The sequence below is a fragment of the Indicator indicator genome, chromosome 3, assembly GCF_027791375.1.
Source record: "Indicator indicator isolate 239-I01 chromosome 3, UM_Iind_1.1, whole genome shotgun sequence".
Taxonomy (NCBI): domain Eukaryota; kingdom Metazoa; phylum Chordata; class Aves; order Piciformes; family Indicatoridae; genus Indicator; species Indicator indicator.
Genome location: NC_072012.1, coordinates 9,555,483 through 9,571,674, shown reverse-complemented (window position 1 = coordinate 9,571,674; position 16,192 = coordinate 9,555,483). Strand labels below are relative to the sequence as shown.

The 16,192-nt window shown below is 42.6% G+C and overlaps 1 protein-coding gene across 1 annotated transcript in view; it reads right to left on the bottom strand.

Moving 5' to 3' along the window:
• Positions 1-16,192, bottom strand: part of FBLN1 (fibulin 1) — a 92,178-nt gene that overhangs the window by 25,825 nt on the left and 50,161 nt on the right. The window lies entirely within an intron of this gene.

Here is a 16,192-nt window from a genome sequence, read left to right as displayed (position 1 = left end):
CTGGGGAGAAGGAAACTACAATTGATATCAAGTATTCATTCTCAAAAACTTAGACAAATGCCTATCATCAGAACTGCTGGACCAGTGAAAAATTTGCCATGGCTAAGAGTTGCAGTCAAAACTCCCTCAAAACTCACTCCCAGTTCTTCAAGCCAGGCATGTCAAACCAGGGAGAAGTGTAGTGCAGAAGATGCTATACAAAGTCTCTTTCCAAGCACAAACAAGATCAAACAACTAGGTCCAGATCCTCAGCTGCAGTACACTGGTGTGGACTCACCAGTTTTAGTGGGGCTACATTTCCTTGCACCAGCCTTTTTGTGCTCTCTGATAATCAGTCATATAAAGCAGAAAGAGTTGTTTTCATTCTGGAAATATCAGTCAGGAAATATCTGAAGGGCCAACTCTCTTTCCCAATTTTCAGTGCAGCAAGAGCCAGAAAAGCCTCTCTCAAACTTTTTTTTTTCCTTTTAACACACATTCCCTTTCCACCTGAACTGAGAAAACAGTGAGGGATGGAAACAGGGAGAGGAAAAAAGTTAACCACATTATTTAAAACCTCAAAGACTGAAGTCTGAGTTTGGGGAAATGGCAAGGGTCATTTCATATTCCATCTCAACCAGCTGCTCATTCGTCCTTGAAACTCTATTAAAAGTTAAATGACTTCTTCTCACCCTTGTCCACTAGAGTGAATTTAAAGTCACTTACAGTTCAAGAACTTCACACAATGCCCGGTCTGTGCTCATGAGAGATGAAAGGGCTATGCTGGGACTTACAATGTGACTAAGCCCCACAAATGATCTCAACTTTGACCTGCCCATTTCTTCATATTTCTAAGTGGAAAAAAGAAAAGACTGCAATGCTGGGGGAAGGTGGGGGGGGGGTGTTTGTGGGGGGAGGGGGGGGGTATCTGTGTGGAATTGAAACATTCAAAGGAAGAAAGAAATCACTGAGTAAAAGGGAAACAGAAATGGAAGCCTGAGTCTTTCAGATACCTTTAGAAACTTCTTGCTCTTTTCAAAACATGTTACCCAAGTCCACACCTACAACCCATCCTGTTTCAGATGTTCAGAGGGACTTTATGGGTCTATTAACAATAAATACCTGAGTAACTTCTTCTTATATGCTACCCATACATTTGCTCCCCGAAGAAAACAAAGCCAAACATGCTGATAGTATTTTGAAGCTAAAATCAAGGTAAGAGAGAGACACGATTCAAGGAAATCAAGCTTCAACAGATGTGAACTAGCATAGTTCATGGGAAGGCAGTGAATTTGGGTTAATTTACAGCAGCTGGGTCTGGCTTGTTATTCTCACTCTGTAGTTGGTGTTTTGATACTGGCCAGGAGATGCAGACCAGGAGAGACCTGCTACTTGGGTACAAAATGTTGTCATTTCCTAGACATCTCACAGATATTACAGTATGGCTCTCAGATGAATCACAGAATTGCCTGGTTGAAAAAGACTTTGAGATCATCAAGTCCAACCATAACCTAACATCTCCCCATACACAACTGTTAGACCATGTCCCTGAGCACCTCATCCAAAAGTTTTTTAAACACTTCCAAGATTGGTGACTCCAGCACTTCCCTGGGCAGACTGTTCCCTGGGCAGACCCTTTCAGGCAAAGAAGCTTTTCCTAATATCTAATCTAAACCTCTTCTGGTGCAACTTAGGTGCATTTCCTCTTCTTCTATGACTTGTCACCTGGAAGAAGACTCCAGCCTCCACCTTACTACAACCTCCCTACAAGTAGTTGTGGAGAGCAATGGGGTCTCCCCTCAGCCTCCTCTTCTCCAGGCTGAACAATCCCTGCTCCCTCAGCCATTCCTCACAGGTTCAGGACCCCTCACCAGCCTCTCTGCCCTTTCCTGGACACGCTCCAGCACCCCAAATGTCTTCTTTGTAGTAAAAGGCCCAAAACTGAACACAATACTCAAGGTGCAACCTCACCAGTGCCGGCTACAGGAGTACTTCACTTCTTGCTCTGGCTGGCCAGGGAAGTGAAATACCTCCCACTGGTCATTTTACAACAAAGTAGTTCTGGATAAATGGACAACACAGTCTGACCTGCAATAACAGATTCTACCCCCCAAACTAAGAAAGGACTTCCAGCTAGCTGGCCTTCATATCTGTCAGTTTTTGGGACATCATTACTAATGAAGTCCTGATGCATCCTAAATTTTCATAGCTGTGTTTAGATAGTAGAATTTGTATGTAAAAACATTGTGGTGGGAGTGTCAGAAGCAGTCAGCATTGTTCTGCCTTTGCTCCTTCCTAGGAAGGAAAGAGAGCTTTACTCTTGACTTCAGCTGGAACAAGATTTGGCAAATTCAAACATTCCTGAAATCCTCATCCAGTAACGCCATGAAGGCCTAAGAAAGACTTAAAAATCACAATTTTCGCTGCTGATTCAATAGTGTACAGCATTCTGACTTGAATTAGGTACCTTGCATACAGAAACGGAGAATCACAATAACCAAAGTGATTCAATTGTTAAAACTAGATACTGGATCCATCCACCTTGTAACCACACATGCAAGAGATAAACATTTGTGTCAGTTCTTTTTCTTTGCATTGTTTCTCTCTCCTCTTATGAATCCCACACCTTTTTTTCCTTTCCTTTTTTCTTTTTTCCCCTGAATTCTCTGTCTACACTGCTAAACTTAATTTTGTGCTTTCATTTTCCCTGGCTAAATATTCATTCTCTGATCTCCTTTCTTGTGATATCCCTGCTAGTTGTTTCAGCATATCCAAGATGCAGTTGGTAACACTTTGTTCTGTCTTTACTTCAATGGCACATCTTTGGATATCTTCTGGAATAATTTGGCAATTGGCATCTATTTCAAAGCCTGATTATTTGCTATCAATGATGTGCTCTGACCTCAAAATATTTTTTATTTTATCATTACACATCATCTTTGCATTTGATCTGATTAGCTGGTGTTCTTATTTTTGCTCATGTCTTCCTGTAGTGGGGGATTGTGACTGACAGAAGTTTCCTCCAAAGTGCTGAGAATTTTTTTATTCAAATCTTTCCTTCAAGTTTTCCCCTCTCTAGCAAAATTTGCAGCTTTGGAACTGGCACCTCCTCCAGGCCTTTTTCATTTAAAAGAAAAAAAAAGAAATAATTTAAGAACTGGCTCAGCTGCTCTGCTTACTTCGCAAACAAACCCTTCTCACTTACAATTTTGCCTTTCTTCTTGGGTCCTGGTGTCACTCCTTTTCATATTCTCTGTTGGATTCAGTTAATTGGATTCTTTGGACCAGAAGCCACGATTTCATTTTAGTTTGGGAATAGCCAGACAGAGAAATGGTGCTACAGAATTACATACATGTTCTTGAAAGTTCCAGCTACACTGCAGCACTAAAGCATCTAGCAGAGGAGAGTCCAAGTTCTATGTTCTTGAGTTACCTGCTGAATGCAATTATTATGGTATTCTCAAACTCCCTTCTTATCCTGCCAAACAAATATATATTAATGCTTGCAAAAATTAAGTTTATTTTTGAATATTTATCCTACTTAATTATGGCTTCATAATGAACTGGTAGCCAGAAGGCTTTTATAATACAAACAACTTCTGGGGTGATTAGAAACCCCATTAGCTCAAGTAGCATAGGCTTGTGCTTCCAATGTTTAAAACTGGGACTCTTTTCCCACTGGCAACTTTTGGCAGCCTTATGTGTCAACAGACTTATTAAATATTGGCAGTCCTTGTGAGACTTGAACTCCTGTCAGCCAGCTGCAATAAACTCTGCCTTAGGGAACGTGTAATACTTTGGCAGAGTGCTGCAATCATGCCCCAGTCTAGTCCTTGGCTGATGATGAGCCTGAGAGCCTGCAGCTTACAGCTAATAGAGCAATTCCTTAGTTTAGAAGGTTGCCAGTTTCTAATCTTGTACCTTGCTTGTGCTGTCTTTACATAGTGAAGCATTTCTTTAAAGCATATGCATTCACATGGATTATTCCTCTTTCATCTATGGACTATTCTGCCTGTGTCACAGGCAGCAGAGGTATCTGAGCCCAGGATGGTGTAAAAGAACATTAACTTTTAGATCATACCTCTGGGACTCAGCTTGGATTACTTATCGATGCAAGGACAGAAAAGTAAAATAAGTTCTTCTCCAGCTCACAAAACAAATTAAAAAAAAAAAAGAATTCTCAAGAAAGTCCCTTTGTATTTTGTCTACGTTATTCTTGATTGCACAGAAGTAAAGGGAAAAAGTCATAGAAGGAAAAAACAAAAGATTTGGATATTGGAATTCTGGCTGACCTTTTACAACTGATAGGATGGGGTTGAGGGTTTTTTGGTGGTGATGGGTGAAGTCTTTACAGTTAAAAATTCATCAGCTTTGATGTGGGAGCTAGAGAGACAAGAATGTTATGAGATGAATTAAGTGTCTCTTTCAAATGTTCCTGTAGACACATCTCAGGTCACAGCTTAAGAACTAGAAAGGAGCTCTCTGCTACAAGCTGAATGCTATTAGCAAGTTCACTGAGGTTTTCCCATCGTAAGGTTTTTTTTTTTTTTTTTACTTTAGTAGAAATTCCACAGAAAGAAGATGAAATAACTGTTCTTTGGAGGAAATTCTCTTTTGTCCCATCCTTAAAAGCCAGAACTAGTATCTGTACCTGGTGGAAATCAGCAGAGCAATGATAACTAGAGTGCAGCTTGACAACCTGACTCTGCACTTTCTAAGTGACTTTTGTTCTGAGGCACTTCTGAGGTCTTAAGGGCCAAAGTTAGACCCTTTGAATAGATTTTCAGAAAACACAGTATTTACCCCATAAGTGATGAAGCTCCCTAAAGATGTTTCAGTTGAGATAGCTCAAATTCTACTTTTTTTTTTTTTACTTTTTCTTTCCTTTTTTTTTTTTTTTTTTTAATTTAGATCTAGACCTAGGAAGCTGTGTATCATCAAATGGGAGCAACTCCACTACTGTGCGAACAGTTTTCAGTCCTTGGTATATTCAGGTAATAAACTCTTGGACACCAATTTCTGGGTTTTTGGGGGTTTTGTTGGTTTGGGGTGGGGTGGGTAGTTTGCTTGGTTGGTGGTTGGTTTGTTTTTTGGGTTTTTTTAAAATGCTGCAGAGTACACATCTGCCCGAATTGAGGTGTTCAGTGACAGGGGGAAGTGGAGAACTGCTGTGATGATGGCAAATAAAATGCAAGTGCAGCATGCAAGCAGATGAACTAAAACTTTATTAAAATTGAGAAGGAAAAGCTATTCTTGGAAGAGAAAAAGTAGCCAATGATGCCTGTACAGGGATCAAAGGGATCAAAGGATTAAAGCTGTGCAGAGACAAAGATAAAAAGTTTGGCAATAAACGTGCTGATGGTTCCATGGCGGGAAAGTTGCATTTGAATGGTCAGAAGAAGGTCTCTGGGCTCTGTGATTTGCCGCTGCATGACCACAATGCCACTGTGGTTGTTCACTTTTTTTGTGGTGAAAACCCCCTCCGGGTTCCCGCTGACGATGGACAGCGTGATTTTATCCCCAGGGACAGCATTGGAAGGGCCCATGCGGAAAATGTCGGTGGGTACTTGGATGTTGGTAGGAAAAGAGAGGTGATAGTAGGTTATTCTCAGAGGCAGGCTCTGGCACTCCTTATTTTCATTACAAGGCAAGCGCTCACAGCGACTGCAAGAAAAGTGAGAACACAAGACAAGAGGAAGATTAGCGTACATTCAGCAAGCGTGACAGGAGAGCAAGGGCAGTGGGGGGAGGGGGGAAGATATGCTGACTTCCACACTGTATCCAGTCCTCAGCCTGGCACTTCAGTTATGTTGCAAAGGGACATTTATTAAGTAAGGATGAACTTTGCAGTTGGTGCTTTTGGAGAAGCATTGCCCTTCTCAGTAGTGTTGCCCTTTCTCTGCACGCACCGACGGGCTGAGTCTGGCACCTCAGCATGGGGAAGAGTTTATTCGCATTTAGATCATCCCTCTTCCTAGGGAGAATACTGACTTTCCCCCCTCCCTAGGATTTATTCTTCTGGTTGATTTGATACATGTTAAATAAAGGAAGAGATTGTGAGTGGTTAGTGAGCTGACTGTCCTACTTGGGAAGTCTGGCTGGATCTTAAGACTGAGTAAAATATTCTGAAAACCACAAAGACACAAAGAGTTGGTTCTCCTGAGAGAGAAGAGGTACACTAGATACTGCACTATGCCTGTAAGTTCATCATCTGACAGCATACAGAGGAATGTAAAACTTCTTTCCAACGCTGTCTGTATGTTAAGTTTTATTTGCTTTGAAGACAGATTTCTTCCTCCCAGTGAAGCACAGTATTTCTCCATGCTACCAAAACCATGCTGAGTCAGTCTAACACCCATCTAGCAAGGACAAGATGCAAGAGCCTGATGTCTCCAGCATGCACCTTACAGTCAGGTCACTCTTAGGCAACCTTGAGTCATAGGAAGGATGCTGGTGAGTGAGAATGTTGCTCTCTGCTGTTTCCACCCCTTATCACTAAGCACCATACTAAAGTGAAAAATCCAGAGCACTAGGAAGATGTCACTCACACAGGGTGAGGGTGAACAATCAATGTCAGCACTAGAAATCACAATCTGCACAAAGGGAGCAATTTCCTCCCTTTCTGTAGTGGGGAGAAGTGAAGCCTGTCCAGTAAAATATGACTCAGACAAGCATGGGAATTAAAGGCACTGCTACTAAAGAATGTTCTAGTTAGGAGCACATTAATGAGTTCCTGACATGTCATGATAGATGGTGGGTTTTAGAAGTGTTTAAAGAACTGAATACACAGAAAGTTTACCTAAATTTCAGATTAAAGACACACCCAAATCACCACAATTCAAATTGGTATCCAAACATCCTTGGTGGGTGTCAAGTCTCTTCTCCCTCATAAGAATTGACAGAATAAAAGGAAACCTATATGGCCTCAAGTTGCACCAGGGGAGGTTTAGGTTAGATATTAGAAGAAAGTTTTCACTGAAAAGGTTCTCAAACGCTGGAACAGGCTCCTTGGGGAGGGGGTTGAATCCCCATCCTTGGAGGTGTTTAAAAGACACAGAGAGGTGGTGCTGAGTGATATAGTTTATCACAAGACTTTATGATAGAGTTAGACAGTGGTTGGACTCAAGGATCTTAAGGTCTTTTCTAACTGAAACAATTCTTTCAGACAAATTCATGGAAGGAGAGGTAAATATGATGATCTTAGCTGCATGTTGACTTTGGAGACGATCAGGCTGTGCATTTAGCTCCAAACTTGCCCCATGCGCGATAATTAATCAAATCATGAAAAAGTGTCTCTCCACTCAAAAGCAATATTTGGTCAACAGGCTGTTATGCAACCTAAACTCTTTGCTTCTTTACTAAGAAATGCTCCAACATGAAAGCATGGTTTGCTTTGCTTCTCAGTACCTCAAGGAAATCTGAGTGTTGTTTCATTTATTTTGACATACAAAACTGATCTGTTATTAGAAATATTTGTATCAACAAAACTGTGGCTCATAAGCAAGCCCCATTTCATTGCCAGTGAATGGTGACCTGAATTCCAGGAACTCTTCATTATATGCAAAATAAGCATTTTCAAAAAGGGTAGTTAAAATCACCCTCAGTTCTTCAGGTAATACATTCTATGTTTTCTTTTAATACCACTTGCAACACCAGTACAAAGCAAATCTTTGAAGACTTAAATACATTCTTAATTTTATTTGTGTGTGTAAAGAGCACACACAAGTCTTCACAGGATGGCTGGCTAATTAGGTGTGGGTACTCTTGGAGTATTTTCAGGTATAGTGAGTTCTCCATTCTTTTCTGAAATGTCATCAATAACTCCACTAAAAAGAATGGCTTGGTTTTGTTGAAATCACAAGGCTACTTGAAGCAAGTCAAGACAGTTAATTTCTTGGAAACAACTTCTTCATGTAAATCTTTTTGGAAGCATATACGCTCTTATAAGCACTTACAAGCTCATAAAGATGCCCTGATTTATTCTTTTCTAAAAGTAAAATACATTTTAGAATAATTGCCAGAATTTTTTAAGAGAACAAAAAAACAAAACAAAAAAAAAAAAAAAATCAAAGCTCCCAGCTTCCTAAGATCTGAAAAAGGACATTCTGTTGATTCAGAAAGTTATTTGTGAAGACAGCTTGCAGGTAGGAGCTAGAATTACTCAAAATTTCATCATTCTTTTGTGGTGCACACTGCACATTTCACCATAGGTTTAATTAACGTGCACTAATTGTTCCATCAAATAACCACAGAGACAGCAAATATGATTGCTTTCAAGAACCAGAGTTCATTCTGGGGTCAGAAAGAGAAGCAGCAATGAGCACTTAACTCCCAGTGTACTCTCTAGACCTTATTTAAAGGCTTCCCTTCAGTGGGCAGATGAAAATGATATGGCAGGGGAAAGCCAACAACCCCAGTGAGTGAGCAACCTAAGGTGCTGCTCCAGCTCCACGGCATCTCAGGATGGATAAGCTGGTGGTACAGCCACCGCGCCCTGCCACCACACTGTGTCGCTGCGGGAGAGAGCACGGGCGGCTGGCGAGGGAAGGGGAAAGCTGAGGAGACAGCAAGATACCATCAGACAAACCCAGCACAGAGCCCAAGTAAAACATGCACAGCTTTGCAGCTGAGGCAGTTTTAAACACAGTTTGCAAACCTCTGCAATTAGGCACATCAGCTAGAAAAAATAAGCATCCAATACTGCTAAAGGTTTACTCCTGAACTGGTTCCTGATTATTTTAGCTCACTTACTACCGTGGTCTCTTAGGTTTATTTATTTATTTATATCTATATCTATGTCTATCTATATCTTCTGTGTTCAAACTTGAACATAGAAGATTTCACCTCAACATGAGGAGAAACTTTACAGTGAGGGTGACAGAGCACTCCTTCTCTGGAGACTTTCAAAACCCACCTGGATGCATTCCTGTGTGGACTACCCTAATTGATCCTGCTCTAGCAGGGGGGTTGGACCTGATGATCTCTTGAGGTCCCTTCCAACCTCTGATATACTGTGATGATACTGTGATGTGGCTGAAATTCAAAGAATTACCCACCGTTTGAATTCCCAAACGGTGGTTACTCATAAAGGAAAATAAAAGTACCAAAACTACAAAGATTCCAATTTTTTAATAATGAATACAACGTTTTCTAACAGAGAAACAAGGAGAAAATATTTTCTGCCTTCCCTCCTGTTAATTTCTGAGTCCAGTTTTCCCACGGTAGAGAGGCAATTTATTCCACTGTGCCCAAAGGAGTTGAGTGGTATACAACAAGTCCTCATGCACTAAAGGGTAAAGAACTTTCCAGCAGGATTTGTGGCTTTGCAATTTACTTCATAGAGGGGCATGTGTGCTGAATTAATAAACATGTATTATGACTAAACCATACACTATGCATCTCTGAAATTCGACCCTGAGGATTGCCAGAGCTGTAACATTCTTCCACACCTCCTGGAATATATACTCCATGACAAAGACACTCCCTCGTGTTATCATCGAGGCTGTATTTCTTTTCAGCAGGTTGCACCACACCTTGAGGCCCAGGTGAGCCATCAGCCAGGCTGTATCACCACATCCTGGACCTCTACATTTAACAGAGCAGCTGTGTAGGGCAGGTGTTTTTTATCTTTAACAAACCAGAACTTAAAAGGGAGGGAAACCAACTGATGATTGGTTTTCAAAGATACACCTCACCCAGAGGAGAACCTGGAGTCCCACTAACAGTGTACAGCAGTACAGGAGACAGGATGCACCAATACTCTGCATGTTGCTCCTGTCTGGAGCTATAAGCTCTCAAGCAGTTTCCAAGCTACAGAAGAGTCGGACTCATCTTCATTTTGCCCACAGCACTGAGCCTTTATGTCCTATCATTCTCTCCTTCATCTGTCTTTACCAGCCTGGGTCCTTCTTCCTATCCCCTTTCCTTGTCTGCTACCCTTCCCACTCACTCAAACATTTGCTATCAGGATTGTCTACTCAGCCAGTGCCAATCTTCCTCCTCTTCCCCTATCCTTTCCCGCCTGACACTTGGTTTCCTCAGTTTCTACTTCACAGCCCTAATCATGCCCTAAGATGCAGGATTGTCTGAGGAACCTGAAGATATACAAGTCCATGGGACCTGATGAAATGCATCCCAGAGTCCTGAGGGAATTAAGCTGATATAGTTGCCAAGCTGATATCTCAATGGTATTTGAAAAGTCCTGGCAGTCAGGTGAAGTCCCTGGGGACTAGAAGAAAGGAAACATTACAGCCATGGTTAAAAAGGGTAGAAAGGAGGACGCTGGAAACTACCGACCTGTCAGCTCACCTCTGTGCCTGGGAAGATCATGGAACAGATCCTCCTAGATGCCATTGCTGACGCATATGGAAGACAGGGAACTGATTCAAAACAGCCAGCATAGCTTTACTAAGGGCAAATCCTGCCTGACCAACCTTTCTATGATAAAGCAATTCTGTCAGTGGATAAGGGATGACCTACGGATGTGATCTATCTGGACTTCTGCAAGGCCTTTGACATGGTCCCCCACAACATCCTGTTTGAAGACATATGGATTTGATGGGTGGACGGTTCAGTGGATAAGGAATTGGCTGGATGGTAGCATCCAGAGGGTGGTGCTCAATGGCTTGAAGACCAGATGGAGAGCAGTGATGAGCGGTGTCCCTCAGGGGTCCCTACTGTTTAGTATTTGTATCAATGCTACAGACAGTGGGATCAAGTGCACCATCAGCAAGTTCACAGATGACATCAAGCAGAGTGGTGCTGTCAATAAGCCAGAGGGATGGGATGTCATCCAGAGGGACTTGGACAAGCTGGAGAGGTGGGCCCAGATGAACCTCATGAGGTTTAACAAGAGCAAGTGCAAGGGGTTCTGCACCTGGGCTGGAACAATCCTCACTATCAATACAGGCAGCCCTGTGGAAAAGGACTTGGGGGGTGCTGATGGATGAGAAGCTGGACATGAGCAGACAGTGTGAGCTTGCAGCCCAAAAGGCAAATCGCATCCTGGGCTGCACCAAAAGAAGTGTTGCCAGCAGATCCAGAGAGATGATTCTGTCACTTTACTCTACTCTGATGAGACCTCATCTGGAGTACTGCATCCAGCTCTAGAGCCCTCATTATAGGAAGGACATAGATCTGATGGAGCCTGTCCAGAGGAGGGCCACAAGAATAGGCTGAGGGAGCTGGGGTTGTTCAGCCTGGAAAAGAGCAGGCTCTTGGGGAGACCTAATAGCAGCCTGCCAGTACCTGAAGGGGACCTAGAAGAAGGATGGAGAGAGGCTGATTACAAAGGCCTGTAGGGACAGGATGAGGGGCAATGGCTTCAAACTACAGAAGAACAGATTTAGATTGGATGTTAGGAACAAGTTCTGCACCATGACTGTAGTGGAACATTGGAACAGGCTGCCTGGGGAGGTGGTCGAGGTCCCATCCCTGGAGATATTCAAAGTGAGGCTCAACAGGGCTCTGGGCAACCTGATCTAGTTGAGGATGTCCCTGCTGACTGCAGTGGGAGTTGGACTAGATGACCTTTGGAGGTTCCTTCCAATCCAGACCATTCTATGATTCTATGAATCATAAAGTACGCACTCCTTCCTTCAGAATCTTTATGCAGCTATCCCAAATTATTCCTTTCTCTAATGGCCTTCATCCAAATCCAGCAGCAAGCACTCTTACCCATAACCTCCTATGATTGGTTTCCCCCTTGTCTCTAAACTGTTTAATGCAATTTTACCTTCTACCTCTCAAATGTCTGCCAGATTCACTCACCTCACCTGGTCATACCTTCAGATCCTTCCCTCCCTACATTCAGCCTCTTTATCCCCAGATATGCCTTTCCTTCTTACTGACTCTGTTCTTCTCTCACCTGTGCTAGAAACACAGATGAGATTTCTTATCCATGGAGTTTGGGTGGCCTTTGAAAGCACAGAAAAATAGGTTTGGGGATTATCAGGACTGGCAGCACCTGGCCCAGGATTAATAGGAGCTGACACTCTGGGGAAGAAGGGGTTTCTTTTCTGTGGCTATTTGTGGGAACAGGCTCAGACAATCCATAGAGTTGGTCCCCACACATTTTAGGCTTCCTTGAAGAGCTCAAGAAGCTCAGGTCTGCTAAATCAGAAGAGAAATGTTTGTTGCTAAAAAAAGAAAGACTTCTCTACTGATGGGAAGAGCCAAAATTGCACTGAAGAAGACAAAGTCAGACTGGCACTGATTCTATGAAACCCTTATCATTCCAGGACTTGAAGTGAAAGTTAAACAACTCTTAGTTGGGTAGACCCAGCTCTGTTTTGGCATACAGGGGCGGATTAATCTTATCCACCAAGGTCCTGATTACCTAAGATTTATGAAAAGAGGCTAACTGCAGTTTAACAAAATTGATCATTTCAGAGGTTTTCATTAAAGATGACCAAAAAAAGCACAAAAGTAATCTCCTAACGAATGTCAGATTTCTGCTACAGAACATGACAGAAAACTAAATGGAAAAAAAAAAAAAAAACAAAAACAAAAACAAACTAACCAACCAAACAAAACAAAGCACATCCAAAACCAAAACCAAATCCAAAATGTCTTAAATACACAAGCCAGCATAGGGTTCATAGTGTTTGTGTTCCTCTCTACCCTTGTCCTAGGAAATATGCCAACTGCTCTGGCTGAAATTCGCCAAAACCTGAGCCTGATTCAGACACCTGGCATGTAAAATTTCAGCCATTCATTAAGTTTTGGCCAAACTCTAAGCAGTTAAAAAAGGGTCTTAATAATGAGAAGCGACAGGCAATGCTAATAGTAAGCAGACATGTCTAGAATATAGAAGTATTTCCCAATCTGGCTCAGTGCTGCACACATTTCTGACATGCCGCCATAAACCACCTCTTTATCTTTTCTACTGTTTTTCTTGGCTTAAATACTACAAATGTTAGACTTCAGTGTCACATAAAGAGAATTTGTTATGCAATTTGAAAACAAAAAGTGTTTGGCAAGACTGTACATCAAGTTAAGCCCTACTGTGAGTAGCAGTAGATCTTAATTTTCCTTGGAAAAATACCAAGTCTATAGGCTGATCTAGGGGAACGGGGAAGGCCAAATTTAAATAGAAGAGATTAAATTGTTACCATTAGGCACCCGACCATGCCAGACACTTTGCTGGTCTTTGGGGAAGGCTACACAGGCTGTTTCCTCCTAAGGATCAGAGTATCTATGCAGCATCCTGAGCTTTCAGCCTGTAGCATGGGATGATCCTGCAATTACTTTGCCTGATGACAATCACCACTGCAAGAGGCACCACACAAAATTCTCTGATTTAAAGGTGTTGGCAAAGGAAGCTTCTGGATCACTGAGGGCTGTTACCTCTTATTTTAAGGAAAACCACGAATGAACAAACTTCAGTCTTCAGGACTGAGGCCTACTAAATTATAGCTGTTCCAAAGAAAATACTGGAGAACAGGGGGGGAAAAACATCCCATAAGGTGCCAACTTGATGGGAATGAATCATAGAATCAAGCAGGTTGGAAGATACCTCCAAGATCATCCAGTCCAACCTATCACCCAGACCTATCCAATCAACTAGACCATGGCACTAAGTGCTCCATCCAATCTTCTCTTGAACATCTCCAGGGACAGTGACTCCACCACCTCCCTGGGCAGCCCATTCCAATGGGCAATCACTCTCTCTGTGGAAAAACTTCCTCCTAATATCCAGCCTATACCTCCCCTGGCACAGCTTGAGACTGTGTCCCCTCGTTCTGCTGCTGGTTGCCTGAGAGAAGAGACCAACCCCCACCTGGCTACAACCTCCCTTCAGGTAGTTGTAGACAGCAACGAGGTCACCCCTGAGCCTCCTCTTCTCCAGGCTAAACAACCCCACCTCCCTCAGCCTCTCTCCTCATAGGGTTTGTGTTCCAGACCCCTCCTCAGCATCGTTGCCCTTCTCTGGGCACGTTCCAGCAACTCAACATTTCTCTTTAATTGAGAGGCCCAGAACTGGACACAGTACTCAAGGTGTAGCCTGACCAGTGCTGAGTACAGGAGAAGAATAACCTCCCTTGTCCTGCTGGCTACACTATTCTTGATCCAGGCCAGGATGCTACTGGCTTTCCTTGCCACCTGGGCACACTGCTGGCTCATGTTCAGCCTACTATCAACCAGCATTCCCAGGTCCCTTCCTGCGTGGCTGCTCTCCAGCCACTCTGTCCCCAGCCTGTAGTGCTGCATGGGGTTGTTGTGGCCAAAGTGTAGAACCCTGCATTTAGCCTTGTTAAATCTCATCCCATTAGCCTCTGCCCACCCATCCAGCCTGTTAAGGTCCCTCTGCAGGGCCCTCCTACCCTCCAACAGATCAACACCTGCTGCTAACTTGGTGTCATCTGCAAACTTACTGATGATGGACTCAATTCCCTTGTCCAGATCATCAATAAAGATATTGAACAGGATGGGGCCCAGAACTGGTCCCTGGGGGACACCACTAGTGACTGGCTGCCAACTGGATGTGGCACCATTCACCACCACTCTCTGGGCCCAGCCCTCCAGCCAGTTCTTGAGCCATTTCAGAGTGAAAAACATGTTATTTTTCTCATGATGTGCCAGGTTGGTAAAATTGGAACGATTTTAATAAAAAGGAGAGGAAAATGGTACCTGACAGAGATACGATGCTATGAGAAGCCAAGCATTTTGATTTTAGAGTCCTGGCACAATGCTGGGTGAACTGGTCATTGAACTGGCTTGGACTGTTTGCAATAGAAATCATGAACTCATGTTCTCTCTGATTTATGCAAACAGATTTTCAACACTAAACTTATTAACTGTGTTAGAGAGGGAAAAAACCTAATAAATCCAACAAGATGATAAGTCAAAGAATTAAAATAGCAAGAACTTCACTGAGTAGCTACAAAATTCGTCTGACTCTTAAGCTAATTATAACCATGGCACATCAGAAGACTCCCCATGAGTCTGTTTGAGTTGGGCAGAATAAGCCATTACAGGCCCCCAACAACCCAGACACAGACAAACAATTCAGACATTCTACTGTCTCCCCAAAAGACCCCTTGACATTTCAAACAGCCATTAATTTCAACAAATACAAAAAATTATAGATAAGAAAGAAGAGAAAATGGAACGAGTGTGTATGATGCGTAGTTTATAAACCAAATTTTGCAGCTCAGGGATGTCCATAAGACCACTAATTCTGACCATGACCACTGCTTAGTGCTCCATTGCAAATGGCTTCTTTTTTTCCCTTTTTAGCATACAAATGAACCCACAATATTACAAATAAAGAGAACATCTGCATCACAAGGTGCTGCTTGTTTATTGACAAGGCAAATATAACTTAAAGCTTCACTACCATTGACAGTTCTGAGACTGTATTTTTATATACCATGAGCATTCCCTACAGCATTCTGATCAAACACATCTGCTGTGATACTTAACTTGGCATTTCACAAATTAGGGTTTAAATGGAGACTACCCAACCCCCACAAAGTCTCTCTGATGAAGATGAGCCTTAGCATCACTTTAAAGAGGAGGCACCCAATTTTATCTGAGATGGTGGGCATCTGAATGCTGACTGTGAAAAGCAGTAGCAGGCTGATGACAAATGTGATTTATCAGCTTTCCTCCCTGGCTGCTGGAACATACACTTACCTGGGTATAGGGCACATGGTGGGCACCATGGAGCAGCCTTTGGAAGAATCACTGGAGTACAGGGTGGGAGGAAAAGCAGTCATCTGCATAAGCCATAAACTCTAGCTATGCAACTGAAATTTGACAGCAACTTCACCACTCCACTAGCATCATTTGATGAGTGTAAATGAGCTGCTACCAGCCCCTCCTCCTAAAGCTGTCTAACATTTTCAATACCAGAATGCACAGACTTTCTCTGAGATAGGTTAAGAGACATCAACTGGAGCAGCAACTAACACACCACCATTGTTAGGACTCCAGTCTTTTGAATAGAGGAGAAATAGTATTAAAAATAAGACATTTTTGAAATGCTTTGCAACAGCACTTGTAAGAAATCAGAGAGGGAGCTAAAAAGAACTCTTTCAATGGAGCACAAAATTAAGGAAAGAACACATGTGAAAAAAATGTCAGAATTGTGAAGTTGAATGCAACCCTCCTAAGAGGCTGCCTGCAAGGTAGCCAGAGAGAGAACATCTGCTTATGGCTCTAGAGATCATTACGAAGCAAACCACTGACACATGGCATTTCTTAATGT